Source organism: Glossina fuscipes, unplaced genomic scaffold, assembly GCF_014805625.2.
Source record: "Glossina fuscipes isolate IAEA_lab_2018 unplaced genomic scaffold, Yale_Gfus_2 0, whole genome shotgun sequence".
Taxonomy (NCBI): Eukaryota; Metazoa; Arthropoda; class Insecta; order Diptera; family Glossinidae; genus Glossina; species Glossina fuscipes.
In genome coordinates, this window is record NW_023998414.1 from 26,065,758 (window position 1) to 26,085,636 (window position 19,879).

The 19,879-nt window shown below is 32.1% G+C and overlaps 1 protein-coding gene across 2 annotated transcripts in view; it reads left to right on the forward strand.

Moving 5' to 3' along the window:
• Positions 1–19,879, forward strand: part of LOC119638523 — a 216,257-nt gene that overhangs the window by 49,820 nt on the left and 146,558 nt on the right. The window contains exon 1 of one of the 2 annotated variants that reach the window (XM_038035385.1): positions 4,318–4,373. The exons of the other annotated variant lie outside the window; for it this stretch is intronic. The gene's annotated coding sequence lies outside the window, so the exon portion shown is untranslated. Of the gene's footprint in view, positions 1–4,317; positions 4,374–19,879 lie in introns of those variants that run through there. 2 annotated transcript variants of the gene reach the window in all.

A 19,879-nucleotide genomic window follows, 5' to 3' on the forward strand; every position in this document is an offset into this window, starting at 1 on the left:
CCAGGACTTTTGCATAAATATTTTATATAAATATTAATAACAAGTACATATGTAATCATATTTGCATTATTGGAATATTTATTTTTAAGGGCCTACAGTAAGAGTTATAATAAAATTTTATTGACAAAATAACAATTAATGCTTTTTGTATAGGACAAGCATATTACGGTAAACATGAGCTCTTTTATAAAATATTTTGTATATAAGTAAGTCATAGTTAATTTCAATTGGTGTAACCGATGGCGCCAATCAGTAGGAAAACAATTGCAGGTAACCGCGGCTTGGCAACGAGAAAGACGAGAGCTTTTTGTGAGAATATCGCTGCAGGGTTTTCAAAGCTATCAACGACCACATAAAGCAAATTGACCCAGTCATTTATTATGCCATTGTATAGGTCAGTAATTTGTGTATTGTTCCAATGACTGATCAAAGGCAGCGCATCGTTCGACGACTTGGTTAAAAATACGTTTATCTGTGCCATGACATTTGTATTGATAAATCGACCAAACCGGATGTTGTACGCATGTTGACATGTAGAAAATCGATGTGGGGAAAACGATTATCGGACAAGTACGATACCAATAATTTTAACGCATTCTTTGAAAAAATTGAGTATAAAAGTGAACTCACTTAGAAGTCCACGATAAATTTAATCAACAGCAATTCTGAAAACTGAGTTTTATTTGATTGTGTCTTTGAAAATGAAAGGGAAAGCTGCGCAGATTAACCAAACAGAATCGGTTGAGTTATGGAAAACTTCCAAAAAAATCCCGCGAACATTTTGTTAAAAGCAACAGGACTTTCTAGCAGTGACTATTAGCGGAGTCATAACACTTATCGTGTAAGTATGCACTCACTTGGCTGCAACCATTGCCTGGCTATCTCTTTCGCTCTTCTCATTGCTTTTTCGATCCTCTTCGTGATACAAGTATAGAAGACATGTCCTAAGTAACTGATCATATTCACAAAAAAAAAAAAATTAAAAAAATAAATAAATAAATAAATAAAAAAGACCGTCGAACGTTTTCTAAGCATCGTAACATATATGCAAATAAGGTCTCTATTGTTGAAATTGGTTGCTTTATAAAACATATTGAATGGTAACTATTTTGGGTATACATAATTTGAATATTGGTGCTGTTACGATATAAGAAAAATAATGCTTCTGCACCTATACATACCTATAGCATAAACTATTTACGCTGCGTAATTCAGACTGGTATACCACGCGCTCCTTGCCATCTTATGAACATTGATCATCAAGATGATTGATTTACTCTCGTTGCAAAGGCGAAGATATTCGTTTTCGGGATTACGTGTACAGTTAGGAATAAGTTAATAAGCAATTGCTTTTTGATTGCGTACATTGAAAAAGATGCGGAAAGAAAGAAAGTGAGTTTCTCATGGACAAACCAAAGAAGATACAAACGACTTGACGTCTGTAGACTTGACATCTGCTTTCATGTCATCCGAAAATGTCATTGCGCTATTGGTGGGATTGCGAAGAGATCATCCAAAGCGAATCCTTAAAAGTTGATGAAACTGTCATATCTGATTCATGTCAAGGGAACTGACCTGCAGGTTGAGCGAAGAACTTGCTTATGCTCTAGCTCCTTGTTGGCTTCTTCTGGCTCCTTGCGATTCAGAAAAGTTGAAGATGTGCCAAACGTGTTTCAACGGATGACTATTTCATTTCAAAACTACACAAATTTCTACCGAGACGACATCCGTTAGCTACGCAGTAGTGTCAGTTACTAAGCTTTCTTTCAAGTATATTTATATAAATTTGAGTTTTATTAAAAAAATATTCATAAAATTAATATCAAATAACTAATTAATTCATTTTACTCTCGTCTATCAATATAACATTTTTTCACTTATATTCCTACCTACGGCAAATACATTCTAATAGAGTACTTTCGTTTAGAAAAATGCTTGTGTGTGTAGATACTGTATTAAGTGGGCCAGTGTCTGCGTACGTACGCTCTTGAATTGCACGCATTTGTACCTCTCTTTGAAAAGCTATGTAATTCTTCTTCTAAGCGTTATGAGGCCAACTTTAAGCTAAACATTTAGAGAATAAAATAATATATGAAAATTACTAACTATCAAGTGAATAATAAAATTTATATAAAAATTTTATCAAAATTTCAGTTGCGAAAAGCATTCGTCCGATGCTGCCTTAATAGAAACTATGCAATAAAAGATATCTGCTCTACTTTCTCTCTCTTTCTCTTCCTCATTCTACTTTCCTTTCCTGATAACATTTTTTTTTTTTTCTTTTTTCGGTTTTTGGTTTCTACCTATAATAGACTTTAATAAGTTTTCAAGGCTGTTCGTTACTTTGTATTTGCTTTATTGTTTTATTGTCTAATTTTAGGCATTGTCAGTTTGTATAAATTATCTCGTTGTTGAATTGTTTAAATTAAAATCTAGGAAAAAAAATTTGCATTTACACGAAAGTTTCCATTTTTATTGTTATTATTATTAAGATTTAAAAAAATTTATTTTATTTTTGTTTATTTTTTTATTTTTTTTTATATTTCACTCTTACTCAAAAAACATTGTTTAGAAAGTTTTTTATATTTGCATTAGAGAAACACACCAAAAACTACAGTGAGAGGCAGAGAAAGAGAAAGAGAAAGAAAGAGAGTGAGAGAGAGAGAGAGAGAGAGAAAACGAGAGAATCCAAGAACTTGTGATTTCGTCATTAAACAACTTAAAAAACATTTCCGACTAAACTTTTAATGGAAGCAAAAACTAAAACTTTTTAATTTAATTTAATATAATACAATAATAATAATGATAATAATAATAATAAAAATAATGATAGATTCGTTTGAGAAAAACGGCATTGCAATCATATAGTAACTGGAAAATATCTTAGGTTATCATACGTTTTACGATCCTATTTTTTATCCGTGTACTAAAACTTATCTACAGATACTAAACTATATACATATATACACATACACGCACATATATATATATTTGTATAAATCACTTTAGTTGGAAAGAAGAAACTTTAAATTTTATAGCTTTTGTTTTTTTATAACATTTTTCTATGCCACACACAACGAGATAACCGCATACGTATATATATATATATATATATATATATAGAGTTTTTCATTAAAAATACAGTCATACAGAACTTCATTTTCAATTATTTTGTGGTTTCAATGGCATGTTGTACGGTTTCGTTGTAAGCATATATTTTCAATCTTTTTTAAAGATGAGCCAAAAACTAGCCTTGGTGAGGTTCAGTTCCTCGAGAATTGTTATAGTTGAAATATCTCACTCTGTGCAATTTTTCTGTCTCAAGGCGGAAGAATTTTTTAAGAGCAATACTTTCGATTAAATTTCTTTTTTAGTTTTCAGTTCATTCGGACGATAGAAGATGATCGCTCGGCTCAAAGTCAATAGTTTTCACGTTTGACACCTTAAAATCAGCACTTATTCTTCTCATTTTTGCAACGTCATAAAAACTTCAAAGCTGTCTTTACATATGAAAACGAATATCGCAATGAAAAGGCTTCTCCCGATTCACTTGAGAAGAGCAATACTTATACAAATTAAAAAAATACGTGTACTTGGAGTAATTTATCGATCGGTACTTATTCAGATTACCAAATATGTGGATAAACATAAGGAAAAAGGCATTAGCAATTTTTTTTTTTTGGCAAGTAAATGTGGCTTAATCAGGCTTAATCGGAGTCTTCGAAGAATACGCGCTATAATATTGCGATATAATGAGCAAAAATTTAAACCTTGTTTTTACTCTTCAAAACTGAGATCGCACGGTATGCGTCTCTTTCACCGATGTGGCTCATTTTAAAGATTAAGCTTCATACGAGGACTTCCAGAGTTGAGGATAAATGTGAAGCCCACACTATAGTTAATAAGACCTAAGGAGTACGTTTACCATAGATAGACATAGAGGCGCATAGAAGTGTAAGTAGACATGCCTGCATTTCACATCTTCTTATTAAATGCTGCGATGCTAAGCGTAAAGGTCGTTACATTTTTTCTTCGTCATGGACAATGCATTTAAACGTACTGTATGTATTTGTGTCTATTTGTGGTTATGGACTTTGAGATGTGGTAAATTTGCGTATTTTTGAAAACTATTTTTTCTAACGCTTTATAAGGGATTTTAATGTTTCGATTTTTACATATAAAGAGAGACGAAATAATAAATGTATTGCGGTCTCATTTATTTGATGGGTGCAAGTTATAGTATATAATATTTATATTTATATGTTTTAAAAGATGTTGACTGCTTCTAAAGTTATAAAATACGATTTTGTTTTTACAGGTGGAGTGGAGTATAACGATTGACAACAGTAATCAACTCACTAACAGATATAAAGGTAAATATTGAATTGCATTTTATAGAATCTAAGAGCTTTTAATTTTGATTATTTATTCATACTATTCAGTTGTACAACTCAACTGATGTTTAAGTTTAAATTATTTACAATATTTAAAGAGGCCCTGTTGATAATGTTAATGTCATCCTATGAAAGATGCAACATATCCTGAATAATATAACTTCACATTGTCCTTGCCATGATTTCTATTACATATATATATACACATATATGTTTATATGTATATATGCGTATACATAGGGTATTACACCTAACATTCAATATATAATATGAAAAATCAAATTAAATTTATTTTATGCATACGTATATGTACGCATACGCAATTTATTTCTATGACAACAACAATTTTTTTATATCGATATCATATTTGTCCTTGTAATTGAATTATATAACTAACTACGCAAAGAAAACTTTTCATTTTAGTTTAACTTAATAGCAAAATATATACCAACAGACATGCATTGCATTCGCATATGAAAATAATATAAGCAAAGTTCTGATGTGAATATGTATTATGAAAAAAAAAAAAAAAAAAAAAAAAACAAAAAAAATTCATGTTACTATCGTATATATATATTTATATATATAAAAAAAAACGTGTAGCCGCACATTGAATACATAATAAAATTAGTTTATAGAAAAAGGTTGTATGAGAATAATATATAAAATTGACTACACTAACAATTGCTGAATGCTGTCATAAATATTATGTTTTATTAATTAAACTTTTCCTTTTGAAGTAAGCAACATGAAAAAAAAAGGTGAAAAAATAAAAAAAAATTAAAGTAAATTTTAATCAGTTAATTGATTTTGTTAAATAAATCGGCGAATAGGGGTCAATGACTTTATAAGCGAGTTAACATCATATATATTTTGAGTTTAAAACGCATCCTAACCAACCAAGAAGTTAATGGATGGAATATCGGGAGATTTCCATTATAATACAATAATTCAAAATCACTCCTTGAATCGATTTAAGCTTGTCTGTCCGTCTGTCCATATTAAAGTACTTGATTGCATTTGCAGCTCATAACTTTTGAGATACTTTGATGAAAATCGGTACACTGACACTTGCAACATCCGGCCGAAAGGTGAACACTATTGAAAATGATTCGGATCGAACCGTTTCCCATATAAGGCCGCGTCTTAAAAGGTCCTTATATGAATAATTGTAGGAAGCGGTAGGGTTATGGCGACAAGTTTTTTAAATTTAACCTAAATATCACTTGGAATATTAATTCGCTGGAGTGGAAGGATTTGATTCATTTTGATTTCGTAATTAGTTCATGAAGATGTTAAGGATCGCTCATCACCGTAACATCCAATATCCTGATCTTTTACGCAAAAGAAAATCATATTTCAGATTTTTGAATCGTTTAAGCGACGTTCGAGGCTCACATTTTCTACATTTATTCGGACAGGAAATGCTCATGAAATAAATCAAAAATGTTTAGAGTTTTTAGTTTTAACACGCCTAGGGGCGTAAAGATGTCATTCTAAACAAACAACTCAAATTATTTTCAGAAAGTGTCGATGCTTAAACGATGCTTCTTCATATTTCATATCATTTTGATCACTTGTCTACGACTTACGCTGAGTGATTTGAGTGATGGGAAAACCTAAATTTCGTCTGTTGATAAAAAAGAAAAACCAGTGGGTTTTGATATGCAGAACCACTGTTCAAGTGTTGATCTGAAAAATTGTATGGGAAATCTTTTCCGCCGTAGACGATAATTTGTCGGCAGTTTGGTGATTTTAAATGAGATGAGCGACAATTGCGAAAACACCGGACGGCCACACGAATTGTTGACGTCAGAGCATCTGAAAAAAAAATCCTGACAATTTTTTCCGATAATCGAACGGTAAAGAGTTTAAAAGGCAATGTGTTTATTATTTAGCATTTTCCAAATCCGTAATGAGTCACTGATACACAAGGCAACAAATGCAGCATATTTTGAGAAAAGAGAAAAAAGATTTGCTTCGAACTGCTGCTTCATTGTAGCGCCTTCAGGCTTATACACGCGTAATGAAGTGCAATCTATAATTTATCAGGAATCGAACCTATGTCTCACGCGCAACTTTGTGGGTATTCCTAACTGCTAAACTACATGATCGAGTCTTTAAATCGAAGAAAGAAGAAAAACTAATTTTAAATTTATTTAAATGATGACTAACATAGATATCTGCGGCAATGTAATTTATTGCAGAGAGAAGTTTAGTAATAAAGAGTTATTGGAAAGAGTTTTTAACAAATCTGCTGAGAAAAGACGCATATGTAATTTAAAAATAAAACACAGCACAAGCAGATTTCGAGGGCGCATCGTCGAAAATGTTTAGACGCATTCGCCAAAATCGGTTGGTTTAGGTTTTCGTTTAGAAATTAAAAAGTATGTGTGTGTGTGTGTGTGTGTGTGTGTGTGTGTGTATGTGTGTTCTACTACGATGGCATAATAATTTCATCACAAATATGACAAAAAAAACAAAAAAAAAGAATTATCGAGGAGAGAACGTGTTTGAGTTTTAGTGCATAAACTCCTTTAGGTTTCACCATGGCCCAGTATTAAGCATGATTATTTGCCATGAAAAATGGGTATAAGCTGCCTCGAAGCCAGCTTATAATAAAGGTACAACTTTAACTACTTTTACTACCATCACCACATCTCTTGCGGAGAGTACGTTGTTTGTTTGTAAGTCGTATGTTTATTTATTTTTTTTTTTTACTTTGCTCCAGGAGTCGGAGACCCATACATTTATATGCTTTATTCACCTTTTTTTGATATGATCAATCAGTCAAGGGACAGCGTATAATGCAGTGTTCCACTTAAATGGCACCTTCACATACTTATAATGTGGAAATTTTCATTTCGACGACTTTCGATTTCTTATGGCAGAGCTAGCTCAGAAAGCGTTAGCGTGACTAAAGCTAGAAATGTGTTACCCTGTATTTAACAGCCGCTTGCTCGCTTTCGATTAATAACGAATGTAATCAAGTGAATAGTTGTTTGTTCGAGCAGCTTTCGCGTTTTTGTGACATAGCAGCCAAAAATCGCAAAAAATCCGTGATCCCTTTTGCACGTAGTAAATAGTTTGTCATAAAGATTATAAACCGCTTTGGCTGGTAAAGTAGTCAGCATCGCTTTACAGCTAACAATATAATATTAAATGACAGAACATACCTCTCACTCTATCCTTTTCCTCATTACCGGTAATGCATTTAGCAGGGAATCGTAATACTTCTTGGGATTGAAGTCTCATTCAAGAATTGCAAATCGAAAGTCAACATTAAAATTGCAAATGTTAAGCATATTTTCGAACAAACAGAAGCTGTCACATCTACTGTAATTTCGGATAAAAAGAAAATGATGATGAAAACACTTTGCAAGTAATCGCAAATAATTCTTACAAAATGATTGCGAGAAAATACTGTTTGTATAGACAATAATCAGAGAGCTTTTGTAACGTCTATAAATTAGTTAAGTTCACTTAAGACGTATGTATGTATATAAAAATAATCGACTATATCATGTTATTGCTCCTTAACAGTTTGAATTTGCATTTCATGTGACATAAGTTAATCTCTTAAAGCCAATAAAATATTTTTACGTCATTTCGCGATATTTAAATATGAAGGATAGATATATGTGTTTGTTTAAAATGGCTTAGATGGATTAAAATTTCGATTAGTGCTGTGCCAAATAAACATTGAAGGCAATCGTCAAACAAAGAATTACTTTACTTGATAGCTTTTTTTTTTTTTTTGTAAAAAAAAAACTGATTTTTTTTTTTTTTTTTTGAAAATACCAAAAATAATATTAGCCCAACTGAATTATACACGTCGTTAGCCTTTCTTATGGTGCTGGTGCATGAGTTGAGTGAAATTTTTCAGCACACATATGCCAAAAAACGTAACAAATTGTAAATACTTTGTTAGCAGCAGATGTCTATACGAAATGGATGACTTTTGGCTTGAGAATGAATAAAAAAAAAAAAAAAGGAAAAGAAAAATGAAAAAACAGATATACAAAGAGAAAAATTGCTATATAGTGTTAATGTTTCCTATACATAGTTTTTCATGTAGTAGTAGTAGTAGTAGTAGTAGTTGTAGTAGTAGTAGTAGTAGTAGTAGTAGTAGTAGTAGTTGTAGTATTAGTAATAGTAGTGGCAGTTATGTCTTATTTCTGCACTGCTCGGTACGTGTAGTGTGGGCGATTGCCTCAGTGGCGATAGTGTGTCCATGTGTTGGCATTGATAAAGTTTAGCTAATGTCTAAAGCTGAGATTTACAGTTTAGACAAATGATGGTTTGCATCAATTATATACATATATGTATATTATGTATGTTATGTGCGGTAAACTATTATAAATAAATAATAATGGATACGAAATGCATGAGTTTTTTAAATAAAATCATTGCTTTGACCTTAATGGTATAGGAAAAAGCTTGTACTTATATTATATTATATTGTTTCCACACTGAACATGTTATCAGTTCTTACAAAAATGAACTGAAAACAAGTAAAACTACTATAGTGGATCCATATCACTGTGAAATTATTCAGCCAGAATAGTGGTCCAATCCAAACTATATTCAATGGCATTCGTCCTTTGGCCAAAATACATCAGTGCATCAAATTTCATAAAAATATCGGCCTATAAGTTGAACACAAGAAAACAAGACGGGCAGGAGGATAGACGGACAGACAGACGGGGTTAAATCGATTCAAAAGAACTTTTTCATGGTATATGTCTATATTGGTGGTATGATGGGTCTATATTAATTCCTTCTGTAGGTTACATACATCCGAACAAACTTTATATAGCTCTCTACCTCAGATGTTCATAAAGATTTCATTAAAATATTTTTAAGTGTTTGAGTTTAGGTTGATAATTGTTGACTGATTGTGAATTTATTAAACAGAAATTTTGATAAAGTCGCTAATTTGTTCTGCTCTGCTGCACTCAAAAACATGCCCATAATAGAAAAATTAAGAGATATTACAAACAACTTATTAAAACAATTGAACTGTGTAGTTGTGGGTCGCTAAAAAGCTATAAAATAAGAAATGAGAAATCATTTCAAGGATACAGAATTTAAAAGGTTAGCTATACTGAATCGGTATAAGATTAGTTCTGGTGCACTGACTAACGGAACATTTAAAGAAATACTTTTAAATTCTAAGGCATTAGCTTGTTTAGTTGTAAAGCGATTTGTTTCAATGAGTCTTAGTTTCTTATATTTCGCCCCCGCCATTTAGCTATAAATAACGTTTATATATCGATTTTCAGGAGATGATTTAATATAGTTGCATACACATATACATATGTAGTTTTTATTTTATTTTATTTAAAAATTTTTTTGTTTACCGAATCACTCTCACAGTACGAGACACGCAGAGTAAATCGAGTAAGAACATTATAGTTAGCCATTAAATACCGTACACCATTTCGCCAAATACATTCATTCATTCATTCGTTTGCGTGATAATCCATCAAAAAATTATACATAATTCTTTTTCAGACGGAAGACTTTATGTCATGGAAGCCCTCATATTGGAAGATGCAACTTGTAGGTGAACCATAAAAATACATAACAAATGGACAGACGAACAGACAGCCAGACAAATTAATATTGATTCAGAAAGTGATTTCCAATCGCTTGGTATAACAATAAATGAGTTTTTCTCAAATCCCCCCCCAGGGTGTTGTATACATCCGCACAAACTTAATTTAAGTGGTATAGGATAGGAAAATAGGAAACATCGATTTAAACTATTGTTAATGATCTAACATCATCTAGCATTACATAGTGCGATTCATATCCGATATTCTTTTCCAATATGTGCGAGCGATATATTGGACGACCTTGCGCACATGGATTTAACGAAATCTATTAAAAAGTAAGGCTATCTTCAAGTTGCAGATATGAATAACTTAGCTGACTTTGTCATATAATCATTTAATTACCTAATTAATCAAATAATCATTTAAACGAATTACAATCGATAAGGTAGGTGTACAATGCAAACTTTAATGCTGACTGTAAGGGATACTTGAAGCAAAGCTTTCGCTCCACTTAGTTTAACACCGCTTTAAGTGGAACAATAGTCATCCAAATAATTTGACATTCATTACTTCGGTGTTTGCCAATATCGCCAACGGCTATTACATCTTGTCAAGGAGCTCATATATATATTTCTTTAATTTTATTGACTTGACTTCATTTTTGATTTATTTGAGGTAAAAAGAAATATTGCATGCTATACCTCACTATTTTTTTTCCATGTGCTTGTTTTAAATGCTTTCGGTTGATAAAATTTCATGTGTTGAGAGCTAACATATTATATAAGCAATATGTTTAACTTAAGGCGATGATATTTTCGCGTGCCTTACTAATATAATATAATCAAGGCAATCAATTTAATTTAGTTGTTGAATTTACTAAATAAAAATGAGTTGTGTTTTATCGTGTTCGAGAATTTAATAAGAACAACAACAACAGAACAAATAATAAATAAATAATAATATCTTTAAACTCTTTAATAATAATAATAATAATAATTAGCAAAAAATGCATTAGGGAAAAGATGTGCGCCGCTCTTCACCGACAGTTAAAGAGCGAACTTTTCACTTTTTCGAAAAGTATTTTTTATAGAATCTTTGACAAAGCTTTGAGTTGGAAACCCTTTGGACTACGCGTTGAGCTGGTCTACAATTCTAGCTGTATTTTATTTAGCGTCGAAAGTCATTGTCCTCTAGATGTTCTTTTAACGTAAAAGAAAAGGGGGACAAGTTAACGACAGTCATGTCTCGGGAGTAGGCTAATCACGGCACTCGAACATTCAATGTCTAGCTAAAGGTTGCAAAATCAGCCAGCAGTTTTAGAATAAATTCTCCTATCGATCACTTGCTATTCGCAACGTTGATAACAATGCTTTCTACGATTCCGATAATTGAAACTCGCATTTGTTTAGCAACCTCTCGAATTGGGGCTTCCCGATTAAAAAGCTCTTTTTAAAAATCATTTATTTTTTTGTTCATTTTTTAATTTATTGAGAATGATAGAAAACTTATATAATCTAATATATTTCTCCTGCACTTTATGCCGCATTTCTTCTTATTGCAAGAATGTTTTTATGCTAGTTATTGCAACTCTGCTCTCTAGTGACAACTAAAGAATATATATTGTTAGACGATGTGCGAGTTTAATAAATTAATTCAAACTAACGGGTTATGGACCGCGTGACGCGCGAGCCTTATACTAGTTAAAGTGTATTTTGAAAAAAAACCAAATAAGGTGACGAATTTCCCAAAGAGTTTCTCGTTGGAGTGTTTGAGACGATCCGAGATAAGCAAAATGTTGACCGGTTATCACGAGTTGCTGGCAAATTATGCAAAACCGGCATAAGTAATGGCGGCAATGATGCCTTCGTGAATGTACGTGCTTTGGCTGAATTCACACTGACGCCTGCAATGTCTCCAATTATGGACATATTGTAGCACCTTTAAAATCAAACGAAGTGTGGCTTGCAGTGATGACAGCTTATGAGGATTTTGACGTCAAACGATAAATGGAGTTACTTAAGCAGTTGCTGAGTATACATCTCAATAGCTCAATCGAGAGGTATGCGAAAGAATTAGTGATGATTGTCCTAACGGGCGCTGATCATCATTAATGTTAGCCAGTTTGTCGGATAATTTTAGACCGCTGGTGATGGCCGTCAAAAAATTCCATAGGCAAGCATGGTAAAAAAGCTACTTCTTCAAAAAATTTGGGCACATTTCTGGAAATTACGATTACAAAAACAACAACGAGAATAATTGCAAGACGAATAGATAAAAAAAGGAGAAAATTAACGAAAAATGTTTCATCAACACTTATTGCATCGAAGTTGAGTATGTTGGTTTCTGCCGACGCAAATGCCCATTACAATAACAGCAACAATCTTATGCATGTTTAGGTATGCTGACAGTGGCACCAGCAACCACATGATAAACAACAGCAGTTACATGTACATTGTGTACATTAACGCAATATATAAGAAAAAAGTAGTTGTTGTTGTTAACAAAAATGAATTACACAAGGAATGTGCGCGTGACGTTTACCTAAATATTTTGAGTGAAGAAAACAACAAGGCAGTGAGAGTAAAAGACATTGAGTATGAGTATCTATCTAACTTGTGCGCAAATATTCTTCGTGTAAGACAAAGGACTACAGATAGTAAACGAGTTATTATTGAAGGAGGAACATGCCGCATACTGAATAAAAGCCTTTCACTTATTACTTCTGCTGCGGTTAGCAACGACTTGCATCGCCAGTGACAGTGCAGCGCACATAAAGGATATTAAATTTTTCGTTGCTCAAATAGCAATTGGTTTATGGCGCAGAAGAAGAAGAAGAATGGTCCATACTTGCGATAAAAATTAACATGAAGTAAAAACATTTACTTTTGATATTCATTTTGAAAATAAAAATGCAAGGCTTTGTGCAGTGTAGGTTACGGGGAAAACAACCCAGGAATATGTAACATAGAGTTTCGATTTTTTTTGGGGCAAACGCCCTGAGTAATGCGCGCATGTTTTCCGGCCTATTCTTTTCGGCGATCGGGTTGTTCGAATGCATTCGTTACACCCACTATTTTAAATGCATGCGCCCTTCCAGCAGAAACAGATGGATTGTATTGTGTGTATGTATGTCGGCTGAGAAAAGAAAAAAATAAAATTAAATGACTTATCGCTGATTACCGCTTTTACATAATGATCTATAAATTGATTGATTTATGTGTCATTGTTTTTATATCCATCACTGTAAGTGGGGGGTAAACTCGTTTTGTTTTTTCCCATAATATATATATATATATATATATATATATTCTTGATCAGCGTGAAATTCTGCGTTGATTTAGCCATGTGTGTCTGTCTGTGTAGTGCATGTTGTCGGTATTCTCCTGGTTGTAAAACTAAAGATATCGACTTTAAATTTGGTAGGAACATTCGAAGTTTCTGCGCGCAAGTCGAGACCAGAAGCCCGTAGTGAAGCGTAAACTGAACGCAACTCCGTTTTTTTTACAAAAAAAAATTTTTAGACTTTTGCGCATTACTCAGAAATTATTAAAGTTAAAAGGCTCATATAGCCTTTTCCTATATTTACTTTACGAAACCCTTTACTACTTACGTGCAAAAATGGAACCATCGGTCATGCGGTTTTATGCTTATTTATCATTGGGAAAACAAGACAGAATTTTGTTAAAGCTACTTTGTACACTCCTCAAATGAAGATATATTATCTGCGTCACAATGGGTTAATTTTACTATAAATATGGTAGACGCCGCGATTAAGTTTTTTGCATTGTCTGCCGTTTTCCAGCAAAAAAGAGATTATAACTTCGGTCAGACGATCGCGCGGACCATTATTTTAAATGTAATATTTTTTTTTTTTTGTTTTTTTCTTCAATATTTTTAAAACCGTTATATGAAATATTTAATATGTTTTAGGTCCAAACAAATGCCACAAAAATGCCAAGCGATTTCTTTGAAATTAGAATTCAAAAATAATTCCTTATTGATTGCCAGAGTCAGTTGGATTGAGAGCCCTGGAAATTGAACTCAATCTTTTAAAGTAACAAAACTATGCTGTTATGCCATAACAACAATTGCTTTGAGTAGTAATTATTTATTCAAGAATGGAACACGTGGCTATTAAAGCCCAATTTATCCGAAAGAAAATCGACACGAAGGAGGTTGGTTTGAAATACCTACGGACAGGCGAGATAATTGCAGATGTATATATGTACAGGCAGTTACTCCTTACCTTACCCTTATACACTTGAGAAATACATTTAGTAGTCACTTATGCAATTGTCGTCATCAACTTGAGTAAAATTAAATTGAATTGAAATTTTACCTTTGATTCTATGATGTCTTATACCGTAATGTAGGAGATGGCAGGAAAGATTTTTGATTTTCGAAATTAATAATTCAGGCAGACAGAGTGTTGGGATTGAATGAAAGTCTATATAATCTGCAGTATTTCTCCTGCACTTTATTGCACATATTTCTTTATTACAAGCATGGTCTTCTAATTATAGCCTGTTCTTGTAATTGCAATTACAAATAAAGAGTTTACCTTGTGAGTTTGATAAATGCATTCAAACCAATATAATCTTAATCGTAGGACATTTGAAGCATGGGTGTGTCTTTGCCATATTCTCAATGCTCCTGAAAGCGGTTGCATCATTTACAAATTCGGTTGTGGAAAATATTGTCATCGTCAGGGCATTTCTTTATATTTCAAATACTTTGCTTCTTCTTTCGTTATTTATTTATTTTTTCTTTTGTTATATGACCAATCGGTCACAGGGTGTTCGTTACACCACAATGTACCTCGGCGACGGTTAGAATCGAGTGAGGAAAGAGAAGGAGATAAGTAGTGTGGACATAGGTCAATGGATGCGCGTGGATAGTATGTTAAGTGTAATGCCTTCACTGACCGACCGATGCAGATAAGACCATATTTAACAAAAACTTTCAAAAATAAAGAATCCATCGAGAATATTTTCTATTTATAATAATATAGATTTTGTCCGCTCGCTCGTGTGAGTCGTCGACAACTTTGTCAGCTCTTATAGAATACATTATCCACTTGTCTACAAGCGTGTTTGTCATCTATGAAATAGAACAGGCGACGACAAAACTATGCTACATACGTTGCTTGTTCTTTCATGAAACTTGTAATCACAGAAAAGGACTTATCCCTCATTAGCAACGATCTTAGCTACGGACAACTGTACACTATATAAATAGCTTACCGTTATATTATATTAACACATTTACGTAAATGTGTAAGTGTTAATCTTAAACACTTTCAGTCGCATCATATGTCAATTTGTGCATTTATGCAATGAAATGCTCAAGCGTATACAACATTTTGGCGCCATGGGCCCAAGATGATTATTATAGAAAGTATCCAAGTCCTAATACACTTTATTCGGTCTTATCGCATCATGTCGTAGCTAGTTAGTAGTTTCATGGCATATTGCATAGCCGATACTCTATTCTGAGATAGATAGGAAAGCAAAGAATATATTGTTTATTTATTTATTTCTTTTTTTATGCTTTTCATAGAATGACGAAAACCTAGGAATTCCTAAGGTTTTGTTTTGTTTGTCTCATACATAACATTAGAAAGCATTTTCAACAATTTCTGATTGTTGTTGTTAATTTAAATGAAAATCCAAGTCTATTCAATTGAAAGGAGGAAAACAAATGCGAAAACAAAGTTTCCTACGGAATTTTAAACCACAAATCAAACTGTGCGTATATTCGACGTAAGATGTGGCATTCGTTAAAAGAGAATGAGAAAATGTTTCATATTCCCCTAGAAAGGAGATGCTGAAAATAATAAGGATTCACGACAACTATACCATCAGCTCGGCAATGAATTCTAGCTAAATAAGATCTTTTTGCCTCGCAAATAATTGCGGGGAAAAGCAAGATAAATATAGCCTAGCATGGAAGTGTAATAATAAATGCAAATGTGCATACATATCTGTTTATGAGAAATTTTTTTCACAATTATTGTTTTTTTTTTTTTCTTTTTATTTTTTTATTTAATAAAATCTACATATTATTGCATTCGTCAGTAGACGTGAATTTCATATTTGAAAAATGCCTCAACTTTATAGTATTGGGCTAAAGTTCAATACTCTCCATACCGCAGTAATAAATATTGTCCCAGAAAATCCCTTAATGGTCCTAGAGATGTGTAACAAATACAAATCGTTTTTCAAAAGTATACAATAATAAAATTGATTTAGGACTTTTTATTTTATATATATATATATATATATATATATACTTACATATATACATACATACATAAACATACAGATATATTTATAAATATATAAATATATATACATATACCTCAAAGATATATATATATATATATATATATACATCACATGTATGCACATTGAATATATAAATGAATGCCAGTACCATTTGCCTGTAAGGACATCAATGTACTAATAGATGTTACATATATATCTATATACATTTGTAATTGTAAATAAATAATGATTTTTTTGTATGTCATTTAGAGGAAAATATTGTGATAACATGTATTTGGTTGCTATAAATAATAATAATAATAAAATTCCATATACAAAAACGCACGATAGATGTGTTCATAAATTAAAAATTGAATTGATTTAATAAAAACATAAATGAAATAAAATGCAAAAAACCTTAATAAATATTATTAAAAGTTTTTGCATAAACGCGTTTGAATAATTAATAATAAAAAGGGCAAACTATAATTAAACATAAAATATCGAGAAAATTTTACGATATCACAAAGACGAAAGAATGCGAAAAAAATGAGTCATATGTAGCCGTCGGATAAACTCTAGACTAAATTAAAGCTTTTCCCCCTTTTCCCTGTTCTTCTTCTTCTTCGTCGTTTTTCCGCATAAGAACTTACGGAACTAAAGAAACATTAGATCAATCAAATTTCCGATATATTTATTATAATCATTTAGTTCGACTGTCCATCCATCCCGTCAGCCATCTGAGCAAAGTCAACTTGTTGATTCCTATTTGAAAATCTTAAAATTGGAAAAAATTATAATGAAAAGGATGAAAAGAGTTTTTGTGAATCGTTGCGAATCCTTGTCGCGGTACATTTCGAAGACGAGGAAAAGGAGAATTTCAATGAAGTATAATCTCTAACAGTTCTTGCTGTTATCATTCAATCTAATCGAAGTGAAAATAATCGATTATTATTTTTGAGTTTTTGCACATGACACTGATCATAATAATAAACAATAATAACAATCGTAAATGATCAAATTATGATTAAATCATAAAAACGCTTCCTTTAGGATTTTCAATTGGCAGTGAATAGTAGGCAAACTTTTCAAATTTGTATATATATATATATATATAATATACATATAATATATATATATATATATACTACTATTGATTATTTCTGATTTACGATTTCAATGGTTTTTGTAAAGAAAGAAAAGCACTAATGTATTGCATTGATTTCAAAAAACAAATTGTAATAAATTTTACTAAAAACAAGTTTCACAACTTTTTGTTTAATGCTTATACATCATATGATATAATATGCATACAAATACACAATATGTTCATGTTGCATAGTTTTCCAATTAAGGTTTAGTTTTTATGTTATATCACAATTCGATTGACGAAAATTGCTTTACAAATGACCAAATTTTTGCAAAAAAAAAAAAAATAACAATAATAATAATAGTAAAAGGAAAAATGTTTAGTTATATTTCAAATGAAATCTTCGTGAACTTTCATAATTATTTCATAAATTAAGATTTGTGTTTTTGTTAGTTCAATATTGTTATCATGTATTACATAAATAATATGTTATGCATTTGAGACATATTTTTTGGTTAAATTGTCAAAAAAGTTACAGCATTTTCATGCATTACTGCTGTACATATTGTGTACGAAACGAAAAAAAAAAGAAACGAAACTAATGTTCTTCTACTTTAGTTTAATGAGGGCTTAATCAAAAGCAAATGCGAGTTTAGTTTCAAGACACGGGACTAATTGTTAAGAGTTCACACCGTCACCCGATATGGACGGTCGGCCATGTAAACTTCTCCGATTCCATTACAAAAGGGTTTTGAAAAACCGCTACCGAAGAGTATAACTCTGGAGTTTACCGATCGAAGCTTATATGCAAGCAATTTAAAGTTCGAATTAACTGAATCCGTGTCTATTCTATTCATCTCAAATTTGGATAATGTTTTGGCAAATCAATCTATGCCAATGACAAAAACAACGCCAGTATGAACAACGCTTTAAAATACTAAGGATAATTTAATATTATTATTATTACTAATGTAGGCAGACAGGCAGTAAATTCGAAAACTACAGTATTGAAGCGCTAGCATCCAAGGCTATCCGCTTTATCGCAGTTGAGACCTGAACCCACTACCATTGAATTGTTTGTCGAAATGCTTTGCTTTGCCCGGCCACTAATTCGGATAACTTGGTATTTAATCGCAAAACTTTGCGACAAAAATCATTTTCGCCTGCTTCTCTAAGGCTTTCTGTTCCTCCTTTGACGAAGTAAATTTCTCATTTTATATCAAGCTGCGACTTGTGGTGTATAAATATATTTTTTTGGTGATTCGCTAAATTTTCCTATGGGAATTATTGCAATGCCTGAACGAGAGTCACCGGCTGGAAAAATCGTGCTATCAAGTCTTTGCATCACAGTTGATGAGCTTCATAGGAGTTAATAGCAGATAATACACTGCATCTAAGTAGTTCTCTCAAATACAGAACATGAGATTGACATCAGATATATCCGGTTTTGTCAACGATGTTAGCAGCTCAATTATCCTGCATTATGGCTTTTTACGTTTCAGATTCTCATAGCTGACCAAAGCTAACGAAAAGCCTATCGTTCGCACTTCAGCGGAATCATATATAATGTGATGTAAACCAAAGCTATAGTGCTCCGCTATAGCTCTGGCGCTAATTATGCTCACATTCGAAGCTTAGTGAAGATGGCATTCAAACAATTAATTTTGATGGGCATCCACGATTTACGTTTAGATTACTTCCTGTTATGCTATTTTAAAAAAAATTTGTTTTGTATGCAAATCTAATCTAATTATTAGCTTACATAAAATATGTAAGTGCTCCTGAGGATATTTAATTATATTAAATATAATTTAATGCAAAAAAAAAAAAAAAAAACTTTATGCAAATATAAAGTTATATAAAACAAGTACAAGTCCAACTATAGTCGAATTGTTTGTACCCATTAACTGTAGTATTAAATTTTCACGTTTTTATACAAGTGCTATTAGTACACATGTCTCGTGTAATTTAGAATTAATGGGGTGAACGAGTTCGAGCAAACAGCTGAGGCCAGTTCATATTTTACTGTAGGCGTGTCGTTTGACAAATTCAACTCGTTTCCATATGTATCATGATGTCTTTGCGAAATTTAAAGTCGTTGTCTTGCGAACATTTGCAAGGTACAAAAGGACAGACACACAAGCGTGCATAAATCGCTTTACAACTTGATACCGGGCGTTGCAAATGTTTTGACAAAATCAATATAATCTCAACGTTCGGTGGTGGATATGAAAATGTTTTGTATTAGTGTAATTGCTTCTGTTATGATTCGAAATATCGGTTGCAAATTAAAACTTAATATCGTAAAAATAAATTAATCCAATGTAAACAATTTTAACACCATGTGTTATTTGTACAATAATAGATGATTTGAGCGAACACATTTAAAAGTTCGCATTAAAATCGGTCGATAGTGAGCACTTTTTCCAGTCAGTGGTCTTCGGCAGATAACATGTTTATATATTGTGAGGACCCAAAGTCATCCCTCGTTTTGGCCTCACTGATCGTCCGTCTCTGGTGGGAGAGAGAGAGAGAGAGAGAGAGAGAGAGAGAGAGAGAGAGAGAGAG